This window comes from Petaurus breviceps, unplaced genomic scaffold (genome assembly GCF_028583685.1).
Source record: "Petaurus breviceps papuanus isolate PSGF00001 unplaced genomic scaffold, PetGlider_PUasm1.0 91133, whole genome shotgun sequence".
NCBI lineage: Eukaryota > Metazoa > Chordata > Mammalia > Diprotodontia > Petauridae > Petaurus > Petaurus breviceps.
Window position 1 is genome coordinate 15,648,233 of NW_027187419.1, and position 18,119 is coordinate 15,666,351.

Sequence of the window (18,119 nt, forward strand, 5' to 3'; positions counted from 1 at the left end):
TTCTTAAATCCCATGACCTACTTCACCTTTGAACAGCTCGGTGGCATAGTGGATAAAGTGCCAGGCCTAGAGTCAGGAAAAAATCATCTTCCTAAATTCAAATCTAACTTCAGACACTTATTATCTGTGTGATTTGGGGGGAGTCACTTAACCCTGTTTGCCTCAGTTTCCTCATCTATGACATGAGCTAGAGAAGGAAATCGTATGCTACTCCAGTATCTTTACAAAGAAAACCCCAAATGGAGTCACAAAGATTTGGGTATGACTGAAACAACTGAACAACAACAACTTCACTTTGTTTCAGCCACCCATATAGACTGTTACACATCACATTTTACTGTTATCCATAAGTGTACCACTTCTCTATTTAGAAACTCTGATATTTTCTTATCTGTTCATAACTTTCTATTATACCACCACTCCCTATGCATTACCCTTCCTAAACTCATCTTTTGTCCTTACTGAGAACTCTATTCCTTCTACCCCTAAGCACTTTCTTAGACCATTTCTCCTGCTCTGACTTCATTTTCCTCACATAATAAGAACTTAATAATTGTTGCCTTATTGGCTCTCTAATCTTAAACCAGATTTTAGTTCAGGAAATAGATTAGAGATAGATATATAGATTGTTATAACATAGGTCTCAATAGGTTGGAATTATTGGGCCAGTAAAACCTAAATTTAGGCAGAAAAATCAACTAGCCAAGTACAGCATGAAAGAGGTGAGACTTGAACAAAATTTATTTGAAAAAGGTCTGGTGTCCTAATTTATCACAAACTTAATAATTGCCAATAACCAATGGTACTACAAAAAGAGCTAATGCAGTCTCAGGACACTTTGATAGAAATATAACATCTAGGTCATGGAAAGTAATAGTTCTATTATACTCTATATTCTGTACTAGTCAAACACACATAGGGTACTCTGTGTGCTTTATTAATTTACATTAGCTTCTTATAAATACTTGGTGCAGCTGGGCATGATAGATAGTACCTCTGATTTCTTTGATATAGGGTACTCCCAGCTAAGAAAACTCCCATTCCTAATGAAGGGTGGCACCTTCTCTGTGAGTTAGTCTTTGACAGTTACCTGGAGCAGTGAGAGGTTAAATGATTGATTCGGGGCTACACAGATAGCTTGTGCCAGAGATGGGACATGAACTAAGGTCCTTTTGGTGACAAAGATACTTCTCTATTGACTATGCCATAGCTGCATTTTGTAGGCATAGTGATTACTTGATAAATCTTTGACGAAGGATAGAATTGATAGTGAATGAATTAATGGAACACTAACAAAAGAATTTTTGTGCAGTTATTCTTCAGTAATGTCCAACTCTTTTTGACCCCCTGGGGGGATTCTCAGTAAGGATACTGGAATGGTTTGCCATTTCCATTTCCAGATCCTTTTACAGAAGAGAAACTTATGAAAACAGGATTAAGAGATGCCCAGAGTCACACAGCTAGTAAATGTGCGAGGTCAAATTTGAATTCAGGTCCTCCTGATCCCAGAGCCAGTACTCCATCCACTGGTCCACCTCTTTGCCCCACAAAAGGCAATATCAATCAACAATCACTTATTAAGTACCTATATTATGCACCAGGAACCCTCCTAAATGTTAGCATATCTAGAAAAGGGCAATTAGAGTGGTATGGACTTATGGAATCTGTATCATATGTGTACTAAAGTTTAAATTAACAACGTTTATTTGGTTTGCTTTTGTGGCTGTTTTTGAGGAAAGAATTAGGGTATTGTGAGGAAAGGACAAATACTAAGACAGAGAGCTGAGTCACTTGGCACACAATTTAGATATTTAGTTATTTTACTATGTGCATTGGAAACAAGGGACCCCTATGCAACCTCTAAGGTTTCTTCTAACTATATAATTCTATAATGCATTGAATTTTCCCCTATAGTGGTGGGGATCAAGCCTGTTATTCTAAAATAATAGCTCATCATAGATAGACAAATATTCATAAACACGTACATGCTTGATTTTGTTTTGCCTTTATAAAACTAAATACACTCTACAAATGGGAGCTTGTATTATTACTAATGGACTTACATTTGAATATAAACATGACTGATTATCTAGGAAATAATTTCCAAAGGAAATAGTGGAATCATGCTGTGAAGATATGATTGATGAAGCAGAGTCTGACACAAGCCCAACTTACCTTTCCCCCTCTGAAACTTATTTCATGCTAGGAAAAAAGCTCTCTCAGGCTATTGTGTTTCCTTTGGTGGAAAGGGGTTAAGTGTTCACGTTTCAAATAACTTCCCTGACACATAAAATGTAAGACCAAATAGGCTTTGTAAGATGTTAACAAAAACAAGTAATTGAGAAGAGTAGGTGCTAATTCAAAGGAGATGCCAACAAATGAATTAATTAAGCAGAGTAGTTCAGATCCTATCAAACCTGAAAACCAGATTTTCTGCAGATTAGGAGCCATGCATATAATCAAGAGTTGATTGTCATAGCAGTGCACCAATAGGCCCAAATCTCCCTTTCCAAGATGTTGCTTACATGGCCTCTAAGTTTTTCAGTGATCTAGTCCCACAAGCTCTAAATGAGCCCTACATCATGATGGGAGCAAAGCCAACCCATACACCATATGGGATTCTCTAGAGTTCATGAAATGGTTCCCAAAGGCTCCCTAATGGATTTTCTCTGCTTCTTTGAAAGCATCCCTTGTAGAAGTACACTAATGTTCCTATAAGCAACTATTGAAGACTACCAACAGCTTGAAAACAATTCTTCCCCCATACAGTTGGGAATAAACTGGTCCAAGTTCCATCTGACCTGAAAAATCTACATTGGTTCTGCCTTTATTTACATTTAAAAGGTTAATAGCATCTCATCGCCAGCTCTACTTCTTTCTATAGTTCTCTAGATTGCAAAGATGTGGCTTGAATGGACATACACATAAATGAGTTTCCCATCCCCCAAATAAAAAAATTTTTAAACAGTAAAAATGAATCTAGGGTTCTCTTAATTTATTTAGGGCTTATTTCATAATTTTCCACTAAAATTCTCCAAAGCTATATGTCGTGGGCTGCTCAGTGTCCAGCACTTAGCATGATTCCAAGACATGAATAAGAAATGATCAGGCCATGTGGGTAGTTCAAGGAAGAATGATGAACTCCATTTATTCATTCTTAGTTCAGGGTTTTTATAGAGCAAAAGAGACAAAGGAAGGGGACTCAAGTTTTTTATCTTTATCTTAGTCTGTTATATCCTGGAAGTAGCATAGAATAGACAATTTGATAAGGATTTGTTATCTGGGAGACTAAAGTCTTAGGGTAAGACCTTTGATCTAGGCCTCAGGTACCTGCTAATGCAGCCAAAGTAATAAACGGCTACAATTGAGAGCAAACTTCAAACCCAAAGCTGCAATCCTCAAAAGATATCACGTTTAGAGCTGACCACCCAAAGATACCTGAGAGCTGAATCAAATATTTTGGCTCTCAATAACTAAAATCTTGGGGTATCGCCTATTGATCTCAGAACTCAAGTAACATCCTTATAAGTGTAACTCATAACAGAACTCAGGAGCTAACTTAACAAAAAGTCACACCTCAAAAAGGTCTTTAATATTAAAGTCCACTCTCATTGGGTAATTATCTGAGTCCTAAATGAGGCCTCTTTGGCTCCCACAGCTATATCCATGGAATTCTAGCTCCAGGAGGTGTTATTATCAAGGAAGATATGCATTGGGAATGGGTTTGGTGACATACTATATTTTTGTTGTCCAAGGATTGGACTCAGACCAAGAAAGTTTAGGGAACTGGAGCTGCTAGGTGGTGCAGCAGATATAGTGTTGTATCTGGTATCAGGAAGACTTGAATTAAAATCTGGCTTCAGATATTACCTAGCTATGTGACCCTGGGCAAGAGTGACCGTAGCTTGGCACATTTTCTGGAACATAGTAGGCATTTAATAAATATTTGTTGATTGACCTCAGTCTACATCAATTTCCCAATCTGTAAAATGAAGATAATATTTGTTAAGATAAATTGAGATAATATTTGTACAGTGTTTTGTCAACCTTAAAACACTATAGAAAAACTAGCTATTATTATTATTATTAAGTTATTTGCCCAGGGTCACAGAGTTAGTAAGTGTTTAGGATAGGATTTCAACCTAGGTCTCCCTGACTTCAAGTGCAGCATTCTATCCATTATGCCTTCCTCTCTCTCTAATGGAAAATGAATAATTAACAAATTGATCAACAATCATTTATCTAACACTTCTTATGCATTCTAAGCATTTTGTGTCCTGGAGAATTCAAGAACAACAAAAAAATAAAACAGTTCTGACTTTCAAGGAGTTTATGAGATTGAACTGGAATGATTAGGTCATGTGAGATTGTGGAGGGCCTTGCATGCTATGCAAAGATGTTTGAAATGTAGGTGAAATGAAATAGGGAACCACTGAGTTTTTTTTAGTAGAGTAACATATTCATATCCAATGGTACACTGAGCAGGCAAATTAGAAAAAAAAAGCAAATAAGTAAATGGAAGTATCAGGACCAAAACACTAACATTAGGCACTATCATGGTAGGACAGGTGGGCTCATAGCAGCAAATGAAATAAGTCTGAAATATGAGCTAAAGTGTAGGGTGAAACTCAAGATGCAGGCACCTAAACTTACCTAGTATGGGACAAGTGAGGCAGCAACCAATTTAAATAATTAAATCTATGGTTTTCTCAAAGATTTTCTATTTTGGGCAAGAATGTTGTATAGTTCAGATATAACTCCAAATATCTTGGGAACTTTTTTCTTTTTTTAAAGTAGGGAAAAAAACAATAGACATGGAAATATAGTTTAAGTCTTTCATCTGAAGACAAGGAAATTTAGGTTCTCACATGCTCACAGAAAGTTAAGTATCAAGTGATGATTTTTTTTTTAACTACAACAGTTACCCAGTAGTTAAGATGATAGTCTACTAAGGCACAGAGGGATACAATCTTCATCTCTTGTGGGAGTGTCCACACTGATGAAATTATAGATTCTTGAATTATTGAAGACAAAGATTATAATACTTATGTAACCCACTCTTATTATAAATATGTTAATATATAATACAAAGAGAATCCAGTGAGTAGTGATATCAGCAGTATTGAGCAATCAATTAAAAATCTGCTTCTAAGGACTTTGAGAAGACAAGCACATTTTCAGTTCAAAGTGTAGCTCTTCATGGCAAGAAGCATCAAGGATTTTGTTTAGTACTTATAAATAAAATATTTCCAACAAAATCTAAGAAAGAATGCTTTATGTGTGTAGGGCTGAAAATCAAATGTTGAAGAAAGTAGGATCTATTTGGCTGTTAAATTCTAGAACAAAGTAATATTTCTATAAATGTAATATGCAGTCTGTCCAACAACAAAATCACATGTTTTTGCATTCAAAAAAGGAATTAGTCATTTTTAACTTAGTGCCAATTATATTGTGATGCTGGCAGTAATAAAATTATTGGGTGAATTAAAATAAGTTAATTCACAGAGTGAATTTTTGATTATCAGTTAGTAACACTAGCAATAATTAATGATATTTCTCATTTATGTAGCTCTAAGTGGTTTCTATACATTTTGTCATAAAATCCTCACAGGTATGTAAGAGAGATAGCATGTGCTATTTTTCTCATTTTATAGATAAGGTAAATGAAATTTTTTTGAGTTGTTAGGAATGTGTCTGCTTATACTATACTAGGAAATATTATAATTATCAATTTCTACTTTCTCATTGTTTAGAGTACAAGGAAGTGGTATAGCAACAACCATAATGATACATGATTGCAGATTTAGACCTGGAAGAGATCTTTGAGACACTTGAATCTAAGCCCTTCATTTAATAAATAAGGTACTGAGGCTAAAACAGATCAAGAGATTTGCTCAGTGTCACACAAGTAATAAGTTAAATGACCAATCTAAGGTCACATAGAAAGTAACACAGTAGGGGATTATATCTTATATTTGAACTTCAAATCCAGTGTTCTTTCCATTATATCATTCAGTCTTCTTTGCATTGCTTGAGTTACATAAGAGAAAATATAACTAACATAAAGTATTATGCACACAAGAAAAAAAGAGTGTTAAAGAGGTAAATTTGAAAAGAATTCAGAAAGCATTTATTGCAAGGCCATATTTTCAAGTCACTTTTCTGGGCATTAGAAGGATGTCAGATGCAAAAAGTCAACTGGTTCATGTTGTCAAACACACACAAGCATAAGACAACAAAACAAGTTACTATGCTGGTATAAAATCAGTTATTGCTAAAACAAAGCAAAACAAGTCTTAGACCACAGTGATTGTATAAGCATCATAGAAGCTTTGTAAGTGGTTTATTAAACAATTATATACAAACATTTAGAAAACAATATCTGGAGTTTTTTTAAAGAAAATATGTAAACAGTGCTTTAAAATTTAAGATTTTTAAAGAAGAATTCATCTGTTTGATGAGCAAATAAGAAATTATCAATTTGTTGAAAAGTCTTCTACCTGGAAGACAAGCATATTTAGTTTTTAATAACATGTATATAATGAAAAGTGTAGAAATGGTAAATATAATAGCAATAAAATATAAATTACATATTCAATTGATAGCATTTTCAAAAATTTAGTACAATTGATCCCATTTCTAAGAATACTATAATAGCCCATAAAACTTTCAGATTTATATATATATATATATATATATATATCCATCTTAAGTGTTCATCTAAATCATGGGAGATATCCTAAACAGTTCAAATAAAAAAATTAATTCCCTATCAATAACAAATTTATACAAGTGCTCCTAGTCACAGATGTGATTATAATGTTGATTTGAGCCCTAGAAAACTGTATACAGTCTCTTCAATAAAATATTTAGTCATTCAAAAGCAATTGCTCTAACAATCCACAGAAGAAAAGCCAAGTGAACAAAAAATGTAAACTCCCCATATAACCATGTGTAGTACACAGGTAGCCCATTAGGCAAAATAATAATACTTCTACCTTGGCACATATTGTAGATAGATAATAAACTCAAAATTGAATGATATCTACTTGTGCCGTATTTGGAAACCTGTGTAGCACTTTCACTGATCCCAAATTTTGTGCCACAAAAACCCATTCATTGAACACCCACACTGATGAGAAATATCCTTCTAAATACCTAAACAGATCTTATGTAACCTATCAGGGCTTTTACTTTATTACCTACTGAATTCTTCTGTGACGATAGTACAAGTTTCTCTTCATCTCCAAAGTCTATTGATTGATTTCAGGCTAATTAACACCTAATGTACTAACAAGTCTTTTGCAACTCTGGTCCAGTTGACATGACTAGTTTGCCGCCTATTTTAGTAATGATATTCTTGTTGATATCTATTATTCTGTGATCCTAATGTCTTATGTTAAACTTCTAGCATGCAAGATATTATTGGTAAAATTCTGAAATTCTATTTCATCATGCATATTTTATTGTCAGTTGGGTTATTTATAAAGACATTTGCTTGAATTAAAGAACAATTGATAATTTTCGTTAGCAAGAAAGTGTCATCTGTGACTAGAGTTCTAGTGCTTTGAATTTGCTCCTAAGTATATCTTGGATTTTTATTCATCTGTTGGAGAGTTCTTAACTAAATACTATTATTTTAAAATAATATACAGGAATGACCTCTGACCTCTTTAATAAAATCCACAGAATGGACAGCCTAACTGGTAGGCTATCTAATCAAACTAGTCTGCAGTACCATCTGGTGGTAAGTATCCTAATTGAAGGCCAAGCTTCAAAGTGTGTGATTTGCAGATAGAATTTTATTTCAGTGGCAATTAATATAATTGCCATATCTGAATTAATAATTTTCAAAGAATTAAAATATAATATTTAAAATATTATACTTTCTTTGTCAATTTAGGAGACATTTCAGAATCTTATAACTACTCCAGTATTCAGGGTCATCATGATGAACACCAATTATCATTTTGTTATAGACATATGAAGTGCCTATTAATACAAATATATGGTTGATACAATTAGATCCACATTTGTTGTATTTGATTTTCTTTAGCATTGTTCTGGTATGAAAAAATAAGATATAAGCACTCAAAGTATGACGCCAAGTCATAAATTCAGGAAAATATTCATAAAGTTATAATAAAATTTTTTAAACTCAGATTTATTTAACATATTACTGTGTTTTCCGAAGAAATCACTTTATGAAATCTCTCTCCATTTGAATTCTTTCTCCAATCAACTGCCAACATGATTTTCCTAAGTCTTAGGTATGACCATATCATCCTCAAGGAAATTTAGGAATTAGAAAGGTGAATAATGAAGGAAAGCATTTAGTTGAGAATCAATGGAAAAACAGAAACAATATTGCCACAGATATACACTCCAGATCATTTAATGAAGAGAATGAAATAGAAGAGGAGTTCTGAAGATAGATTTCATATCTGGCAAGGAAACATGACAAAATAGTAATGAAGGATATCTAATATGTATTCAAAATCTCGAGTTATCTTTCTGCCCAAAACAGGGCAAATAATAGTTTTGACCTACCTCAATGATCATTTCATTTTTTTAAACATAATTTTACTCTCCTATTATTGTGGAGCTAATTCCAACTAGTAAAGACAAAATGATTGCTGAAATAAATGAATCTTAAATCAAAGATAGCCATGAGGACTTGGAATCCATGATAAGTGAGGTGATCTTATAAAAGTATACCTTAGTCACTTAATATTTAAGTGCTCTATGAAATGCTTTAAAACAGTTTCAGAGAAAGTGTCAATTTATTTTCATAGAGAATTTCCTCATCTTGGGTTCCCTATATGAATGAAAGCACAGGACTCATTCCTGTCCCTATCCAGATCCCTTCAATGAATTTTAGTTATCTGGCCTAGATGAATGATAACCAAGAAGAAGTGTTGTACTGGAGATGGTCAAATGTTATTCTATTATTCAAAAATGCAAGAATGGAATCTTTAAAATATAGTCTAAAGAGCTTGACTTTTGTTTCTGGAAAAATTATAAAACATATTACTGGTAAGATGGTTTGTAATTAAATTCAATTCAGCAAATATTTTTAAGTGCCATTTCACGTGTATGGAATTTATATAGGCAATAGGGATACAGAGACCAACCACAGACCCTAGATGCAAGGAGAACATTCTTTAGGACAATAGATTACTAAAGCCAAAATTTGTTGTTGCTGCTGTCATAATAGTCATCATTGTCACTCACTTGTTTCAGTCATGTGCAACTTTTTGTGACCTCATTTGGAATTTTCTTGGCAAAGATTCCGGAATGGTTTGCCATTTCCTTCCACAGCTCGGTTTTACAGATCAGGAAATGAAGCAAAAAGGTTTAAGTAATTTGCCTCTGGTTTAGGCTAGATTTTAACTCAGGTCTTCCTGACTCCAGAAACAGTGCTCCCTCCAATGCAACACTAACTCCCCCAAAATTAATCTTCATCAAAATGAAACTAACCTAATTTGCCTCAAAAGCAACTAGACCAGCATATCCAGGGAATGTTGTAGACAGAGCAAAGATGATATGTTTTTGATCACAGTACCATTAGGTGGAATAATAATTGGGTGAATGCAGACCAAAAGATTGGCCACATAAATGTTAAATTAGAGAAACTTCTCTAGTGCAGATGAAGAGCTGGGGGAAGAAGCAAACTACTCCAGCATCTTTGTCAGGAAAACTCCAAATGTGGTCACCAAGAGTCAGACACAACTGAAATGACTGAACAACCACAACCATAGCAACAACAATAACAACAACTCTAGTTTAGTGATATATACTCAGAGATCTATCCCTGGCTCTGCTTATTCAATGTGCTTTTAAATTACATGAGGGAAACCAGAGACACTATATTTATAATACAAAGTTTATAAGGGATAGCTTAATATCCTTGATACCAAAATCTGAATCAGGATTTCCATAGGCTAGGGGACATTGGAAAAGAAGTTATAGCTGGAGAAACTGATTCAAGTCATCTACATGAACAACAAATCAAAAGAAGAGGGTAATTAGAAAAAAAAGATGGAATCTTGTTGAATAATGACATTTAGGGTTAAGAAAAGAGTAGAAAGAAGATAACAATGTCAGAAAGGAATGGATCATAAATATGCTGAAAGACTTTCACTCAGGACTGGGATTAGATTTATTCTTTTTTTTTTTAAGCAATTGGGGTTGAGTAACTTGCTCAAGGTTACACGGACAGTTATTTCTGGGTGTGGTGCTAAGTATGTGAGCCCAGATTCGATCCCAGGTCATCCCGACTCTGGGTTCAGTGTTCTTAGTCACTGCACCACCTGGTTGCCCCTAAGCAATTGGGGTTAAGTAACTTGCTCAAGGTTACAGAGCCAGGTGTTTCTGGGTGGGTGCTAAGTGTCTGAGCCTGGATTCAATCCCAGGTCATCCTGACTCTGGGGCTGATGCTTTTACTTACTGCACTACCTGGCCGCCCCAGATTTATTCTTTTTGACTCCAGAGAAAATAACTAAGAGCAATGGATGGAAGTTACAAAGAAGCAAACAAGTTTGCTATAAGAAAAAGTGTTATCTAAAAATTAGAAATGTCCAAAATTAGAATGCTCTCTAGAGCTAGTGTGTTCACCATCATTGGAAGTGTTTAATTGAAAGCTAGATGATTATTTGTTAATACATTATTAGGTGATTAATATTCTTGTATATATTGTATTTGTTAGTCTTTGGAATATGTTCTAACTCTGAGATTCTATAAAAGAGGAGGAGAGAGTAGAGCAAAGATGACCAAGGTAGGAGAGAATTTTAGAAAAGAGTAAGTGCATATTTGTGTCCAATATGGCAAACAAGTTGAGCAGTCATAGAACTGAGAAAAGATTTTTGGATTAACTAGTTAGGAGGTCAATGATGGACTTCACGAGGACAATATAATTAGAATATGGAAGCCATATAACATAGGATTAAGCAATGAGTGGATGGTAAAGACATGGAGGTAGTAAGTAGAGATTCAATATAGAATGAGAATTTTTGATCACTTAGTAAAGTATAGCTTTAGCAAAGCAGCTAGAGAGGACAAGTAGAGTGATAAGATTTTTCAAATTAGGGGAGATGTACATATATTTGTATGCATCATCAGAGTAGTTAATGCAGAGTATTTTTGTTTCATTTTTCCTAAAATTCCTTCTTCTAATATACTTCATCATCCATCTAGATTCAGATATTATGAAATGTATTCATTATTCCAAGGACAAAGTCTTATCATGCACCTAAAATGATGTTAAGCTATAGAATGAAACATTTAAGGAAGTACTAATTGTGTTTAAGAAAATCACTTGAGAATTTTTGTGTATGTAATATAGAAGTGTTCTTGTATTGGCATTGCAACAGATATATAAAACATATAGTAAATTTATTAAGAAGAAAAGGAAATTTATTTGTGATGGGAAAGATGCATGTATTGAAAACTGCCAAGCTAGTTTTCCCTTCCAAATTCTGTTATAACTTCATAAATATCCTGTGAAATGTTGAGGTTAACTTAGAATTAGTAATTTCTCTGAAAATGGAGCAATAATAGGTAACATTATATCAAAGAAATACATAAAAGTTTAGTGTATTAATAACATTTATGTGATATTAATAAAAAGTGCTAATTTTTTCCTGAGGATCAAATTCATTTTTCTTAAAACTATAATACAGACCAAAATACATGGTGCTCTTTAAAAACAAAATATTAACAAGGTATGTGAAAATTATTTTTCTGATATATGACAGGTGGAAAATATGAATATGTATTTAAGTTTATTATTTGGTCCCTAAAATAGATCCAATCTGTTCTAGATTATTCATTGGCTTATAACTTATGAAGTCTACCTAGAGGTGTTATTCACCATTTTCTTCAAAATATTACAGATAGATAACGAGGTCTTTTATTTTCTTTCTTTAGTTCAAATTTTTATGTTCATTCATTGTGTTTCAATGAAATAAGTCGAATGTAATTTCAATACAATTAGTTTCATAAAGTTAAGCACACACATGTATATGTATGTATGCAGAGATTGACTCATATATGTACCTATAAATACAACATAGACCAGAATAAGACATGGCAACACTAAAGCTAGGAGAAATCTAAGCCAATTAAATAAACATTTATTCAGCAGTTTATATGTCTAAGTTTCTGTTGGTGGTTGGTATACAAAGAAAAAAATGTCCCTGCCCTTACAATATCCCACTTTGGGAAAGAAAGTATAATATTTAAACAGATAAGTATATAGAGTATAGAAAATAATATCAAGAGGGAAAGAGTATTAACAACCTAGCAACTATTGAATCTAGTAAAGGTTCCATATAGGATGTTACATAAGAGCTGAGCTATTTATGAAGTTAAGAATTCTTAAAGGTGGGGTAGGTATATTTTACTGACATCAGTTGGAAAATAAAATGCAGAGATTTGGAAAATGGTAAGTCAATTTGATTGAAATGTAGGGTATATAAAGAATGTATATGTGAAAGGCAGTCTGGAACCAGATTGTTAAGGGTGAATCTAAGAATTTCCTTTCCTTAGGGGAAGAAACAGAACTTGCAAGAATTCATATACAAAAACTGAAATCAAGGAACTTTTCTGATAGATATGCAGTATATTGCTATGACAACTGTTGAAGAACATTGCTTCAATTTCATTCCCTTCTATCATTATGAGAAAGGGGTAAATCTATTAGTTTCCCAAGAATTTCTAGAGTGGGAATGTAGAAACTGGATCTTTGTTACTAATCTTACAAAGAGAGATGAAATGATTTGAGTCTCTGAGTCTCTTATAGTAATTATCTAAGGGCTATAGTTTAATCAATCTAATAAAGTAAAACTATTCTCAGAAGAATACATTATTTCAAGTGAATGGAGAGTATCCCTGTCAGTCCACTCTACAGAAAACTCTTAACATTCATGGTAAAGCTGTATCCTTCATTTTTTCCCCTGAAAATAAGCAAAATCCAAGCTTTTGATTTGGGGTTCCAAATTAGTAATTGCGCATTACCAAACTGTTTACTTCCAAACTGTTTACTATAAAACACTACACACACACACACACACACACACACACATATTTGAATTTAGTTGTTCATACTCCATAAATCAATTATCTTTTTTTTAACCATAAATATAACTATGTAGCCATAAGGCAAGAAATAAACTGAGGAATTGTGATTGTTCTTATGTCCTACATGTAGTAAATTACTGACAAGTCCCGAGGAGCAGCTATCAAATTTTTATTAAAATCACGCTTAAATTGTAAATAGAAAGCATAGAAGACAAAGTCATTTCTGCCTAGGAAGGTGTAAATCATAGTCAACAAATAACACATTATATAAACAACTATTACATTGCAAGAACAAAATTATTGACTGAAGTATAAAAATTTATTAGGTAGAATTTCTGAAAGATGAGTTCTGTTAAAGACACATATGCTCATAACAGTATATCAAGGGTTAAATTATCTTCTAAAACCATCTATATAAGATTCAGCAAGGAAAAATTGCTGAAAATTATTATCTTAAGGGCATCATCAGTTTAGACTCTCTCACAACACTCCACATAACATAATTCCAGGCATGTAGAGACACTTGGTGACTTCTTAAAAGACATGAAAAATGTAGGAAAATGTCCTAATATGCTAGAAATATGTAATGATTATTGCCACCACTAAAATCCATTACACCTAGTGAGGTCTAGTTCAATTCCACATATGTATACTGAGTGCCTACTAAGTTCCTAGTAAGTCCTGTAAATCAAAATTCAGGGAATTTGTAGTGTCACATTTCACATAAATTGGCATTCACAGCCTAGTTATTGTAACTGAATTTCTATTCGTATCAGTAGTGCATTGTAGTAAGTGACAGGCTCTTTCACTTTGATGACAAAATGAATTCCTCTGTGTAAATACATGTACTCACTTATGGCCACTGTAACTCTACAAATGAACCCCACATTACTACTGCCATACCAATTTTATTTGTGATCCTTCAGAACAAGTAATTGTCATTTGTGAAGAGTGAATTAAAAATTTTAAGAAGAAATGAGAAATTAAATATATATGTATATATATATATATATATATATATATATATCTTTGTTAAAGAGATCATGAAAAGAGAATAGTTAAAACAAGGAGACCCCCCCTAAAAATTTTAGTGAAGTTGGCATACCATCATACTGTATTGTCTTATCAAGTAACAATTTCCAAATTTCTTTGAAGTATTATTACCTACTTAATATTGCCCCTTGGAAGGTATATTAAAGGATGAATTTAAGATTAAATTTTTTTTGTGGAGTCAGATGAACACATAGCTGTCTTATTAAGAAACTTTTTAAAAACTTTTTTAAAAATGTGGTTAAAACTGTACATGAAGTTGATCTGATATCAGAAAGATCTAAAAAGCAAAAATTTTTATTCTGTAGAAAGCTTGCTGCCCATAATAATTTAGTATTATGGATATCATGCCTTCTGTAGCTTAATATTAACCTCCATAAAATAGGCAAAAGCTCTGTATTAATTCACTTAATAAAAATACATTAGAAAAGAGAGTCTAGTAAAAGCAATTACTTCAAATGTTTCTCAAAAGATACATCAAATAAAATCAGCACATTCATTTTGGCTGCAAGCAATAGTGATACAGGAAAAAAAAAAAATCTTGAGGTGCTTTATAACACTATCTAAGGAAGTATTTCCTATGCAACCAAAGAAAAAGCTATTTAATTTCACCCTATCCAATTCCAAAATAATTATATGTCAAAGAAAGACCTTTAATCACAAGTGGAAATCTGTATAATCACACCCAATAATGACTCATATAAACTTCATTTTCATTTTAAGTGTTTCCCAGTTTTATGACATTTATTTTAAAATAATTCAATTTCATGTTTCATAAAACTAAATTTTTAAACAATTCTAGTAGTTTAAGAAAAATAAAGAAAATTTTGATCAGGGGAAAAAAGATAATTACAGCTGACACAAATCAGATCGATATTATTGAACCATTAAAAAAATCTATGTGCTATAATGGACTGTTTCTTAGGAATTCAGGCCTTATAAAAAACATACTGAGTTGGAAGCAATTAAGTTGAGTTTCAGTCTGTAAACTGCATTAATAGAATGGTGAATAAATCTCAAAGTATTCCTAGAGAGATCATTAAACTGACCATAACACAGAAGAAAAATTGTTTTCTTTATAAAAGAAGCCTAAACACTTTGACAAAATATCTGCCACTTTATCTGTGTTTTTTTTTAATTCTAGTTCACTTTTTTTTTTAAAGGAAAACTGCCCTGTTTAAGGTCTCTAATACACGGGCAGACCAGACACAGCAGTTATAGAAGTAATTTCTGGAGTGAAATGTTAATGGAAATGAAGTTAACTGATCACATCCTAGGTCATTATGTTTGACCTGACATGAATATTCATCTTACTTATAGTTTGAGCATCTATAAGTTATCATTTTGAGAAATGTGTTTTCCAAGAGAATTTTCCAAAGTACTCCTTCAAGTCATGTTTTTACTCTGTTATACCCAAAGGCATAGTGCTTGATATATGGGGTCACCATATAATTATTGCTTACTATTTATTTTTAATTAGGTTGGAAAATCACATACATCTGTGTTTTTGGTCAGTCAACCTAGCAAATTTAAATCATACAGATACTTGTGTCCTCAAGCAATCTGACATTTGATTTTTGTAAAATTCTGCTTAGATTTAGTTTAAGGATGGTCAATATGTTCATTTGTCACTCAATTTTATTATGTTTCATTAAGTAGTTTGTTCATATTTATAGCATTAAATATTTCTGTAACATACATATGAAATATACTAAAGTTGATGATATGAGCATAAGAAAATAATCGAATAATAACATTTCTTTCTTCTGTTTTTTTCTCTCTCCCCTCCAAAAAAGGTTGCAATATATTTGTATTTCAATGATTTCTTAGGCATTTATTAAGAAATATGTTATGCAATATTTTCTATGCATTATACAATACCTATTCACCTTTGATAATTACCAAATTGATGAGACTTAGAAAAAAATGTCAAACAGTATTTTGTGTTCCTTATTATTTTCAATGTTTACATTATACTTCAGAGTACTCAAGTAAGATATAAACATTATAAATGGCAATGACCAAATAAAAATAATACACAACTTTTACATTTCCAATTTTTAAAGTTTACGCAACATAAGAAATATATAACTTGATAAAATGGTCCAAATTAAGATTAATCACAATGTGATATAGGAAAAGATAACTTTAGAACTTTATATTTTAGATGATAGAAACCAATAGGGGAAATGTTATTATACTAATGCATTTGGATCCTCACAATGTTAAAATATCAGTTCTTAGGGAAAAAAGCAAACTTTAAATTGTATTGTTTGGATCATTTTGAAACATATATGTATGTGTGTATGTATGTGTGTGTTTGTATATACATATTTGTATTTCTGTCAAGCATCATATCTTGATATAGAAAAATTGTAAACTGAAACTTAAGACAGTCTGGAAAACTTTTATTAAACTGTTATATTTATAGAAAGATGAATTAAGTCATTATTTTAGGTATAGTGTTTCCTTTAAAACTTCTGTCAGCAATAAACACTAATGAATAATGTTGAGTGAAAAAAGAATGATCAATACCATCAAATAAGTGTAACTATCTAGTTTTCACTTGAGGTATGTTTTAAAATTTTTAAATGCATAGCTCTTTCCTCCTTCACTTTGATAGTAATATCATCACAAAGTATAATTAATAAACTGCTTAGCAAGGAATGAGGACTCATGGGAAATATAACATTACTCCAAATTAAAAGAGGTGCCAATGTGAAAAAAATCATATGTCACAAACTCCTAATGAAGCAATATTCCAGAGTTAAACAAAATTTCATGATTACACAAAAACAATTTAAGAAAAGACACAAAATAGCTGAGTTGAGGGCAAATTCTGAACCCATTTAAAATCTGGGTGCAAATATTAAACACCAGTGGCATAAAAATTTTGTAATCCCCTAAAAATTTTCAGTTTTTAATTCTAATTTTAGGAAAGCATATTAAATGGAAAGAAATGACAACAAAGCTTGAAATTTTATTTAAAATGGACTTACTAAAGTTCAAGTTGAATACTTTCATACTATCTAAACATGTTTCTTAACATGTAGAATATAAATATGTAATTTTGCAAGAATAATTCATATTTATGACAAAATAATCTAAGACCATTATATCCATGTATTGATCTGTATTTTTAATTTTAATAAATTAGCATTTAAAAGTTACCTTCCATCCTACATGAGGTTCAATGAATGCTTTCGCTTAATATTGAAAGAGGTGTTATAAATGTGTATTTTGACAGTTACCTTAAGGGTTTTACAATTTATTCATACTATATTCTATTATATGTTTTAAGCAATACAACAAATCCTTTAAAAACCCACAATGGTTCCATCATGGCATTTGGTGAAGTCACTGTTTTAATATCATTTGGTGGGATAATAGTTTCACTTGGGTTGGTTTGTGAATTCAAGTATATCAGATCCTAACTTGATTTGGCACCAATGTATGGATTCATGGAGGCATATTCACAGGATGTATGTATTGCCTGATAGTAAGAGACATTTACAACCCAGAATATAAGAGCAGGGCAGCCTCAAGTGACATCACCAGATCAACTGCAGCGTCAACCTACTCAAATATATATCCTCCACACCACTGCTTGCCTTTCTCTTTTCTCACTAATAGAAGCTTTACCTTGCCTCACCAGTTTTATACAACATGTCATTATTAAATTGCAGCTTGTTACTCTGTCAAAAAGCAGACAGAAAGAACGAAAGTGGCAAAAATTCAAAACAATATCTCTATATAGCCTTAGAAAATTCACCCTATTAAAATATGGATCATCCAGCTATAAGAATAACAATGAAATGGTAAGAAGCAGATTCATTCTGTTAGCCAGCAAGAACACATACACTAGCTAACTGACATTAGGAACTAAAGGAGGTTTTAAAGCCTTTGATTTTAAGTAGCTCCAGTAAGTATCTCTGGATTCATTCTCTCTCTCTCTCTCTCTCTCTCTCTCTCTCTCTCTCTCTCTCTCT

At 32.4% G+C, this 18,119-nt stretch overlaps 1 protein-coding gene across 7 annotated transcripts in view; it reads right to left on the bottom strand.

Moving 5' to 3' along the window:
• The window catches only part of GRIA4 (glutamate ionotropic receptor AMPA type subunit 4), a 484,847-nt gene that overhangs the window by 463,710 nt on the left and 3,018 nt on the right, over nt 1-18,119 (bottom strand). The window lies entirely within an intron of this gene.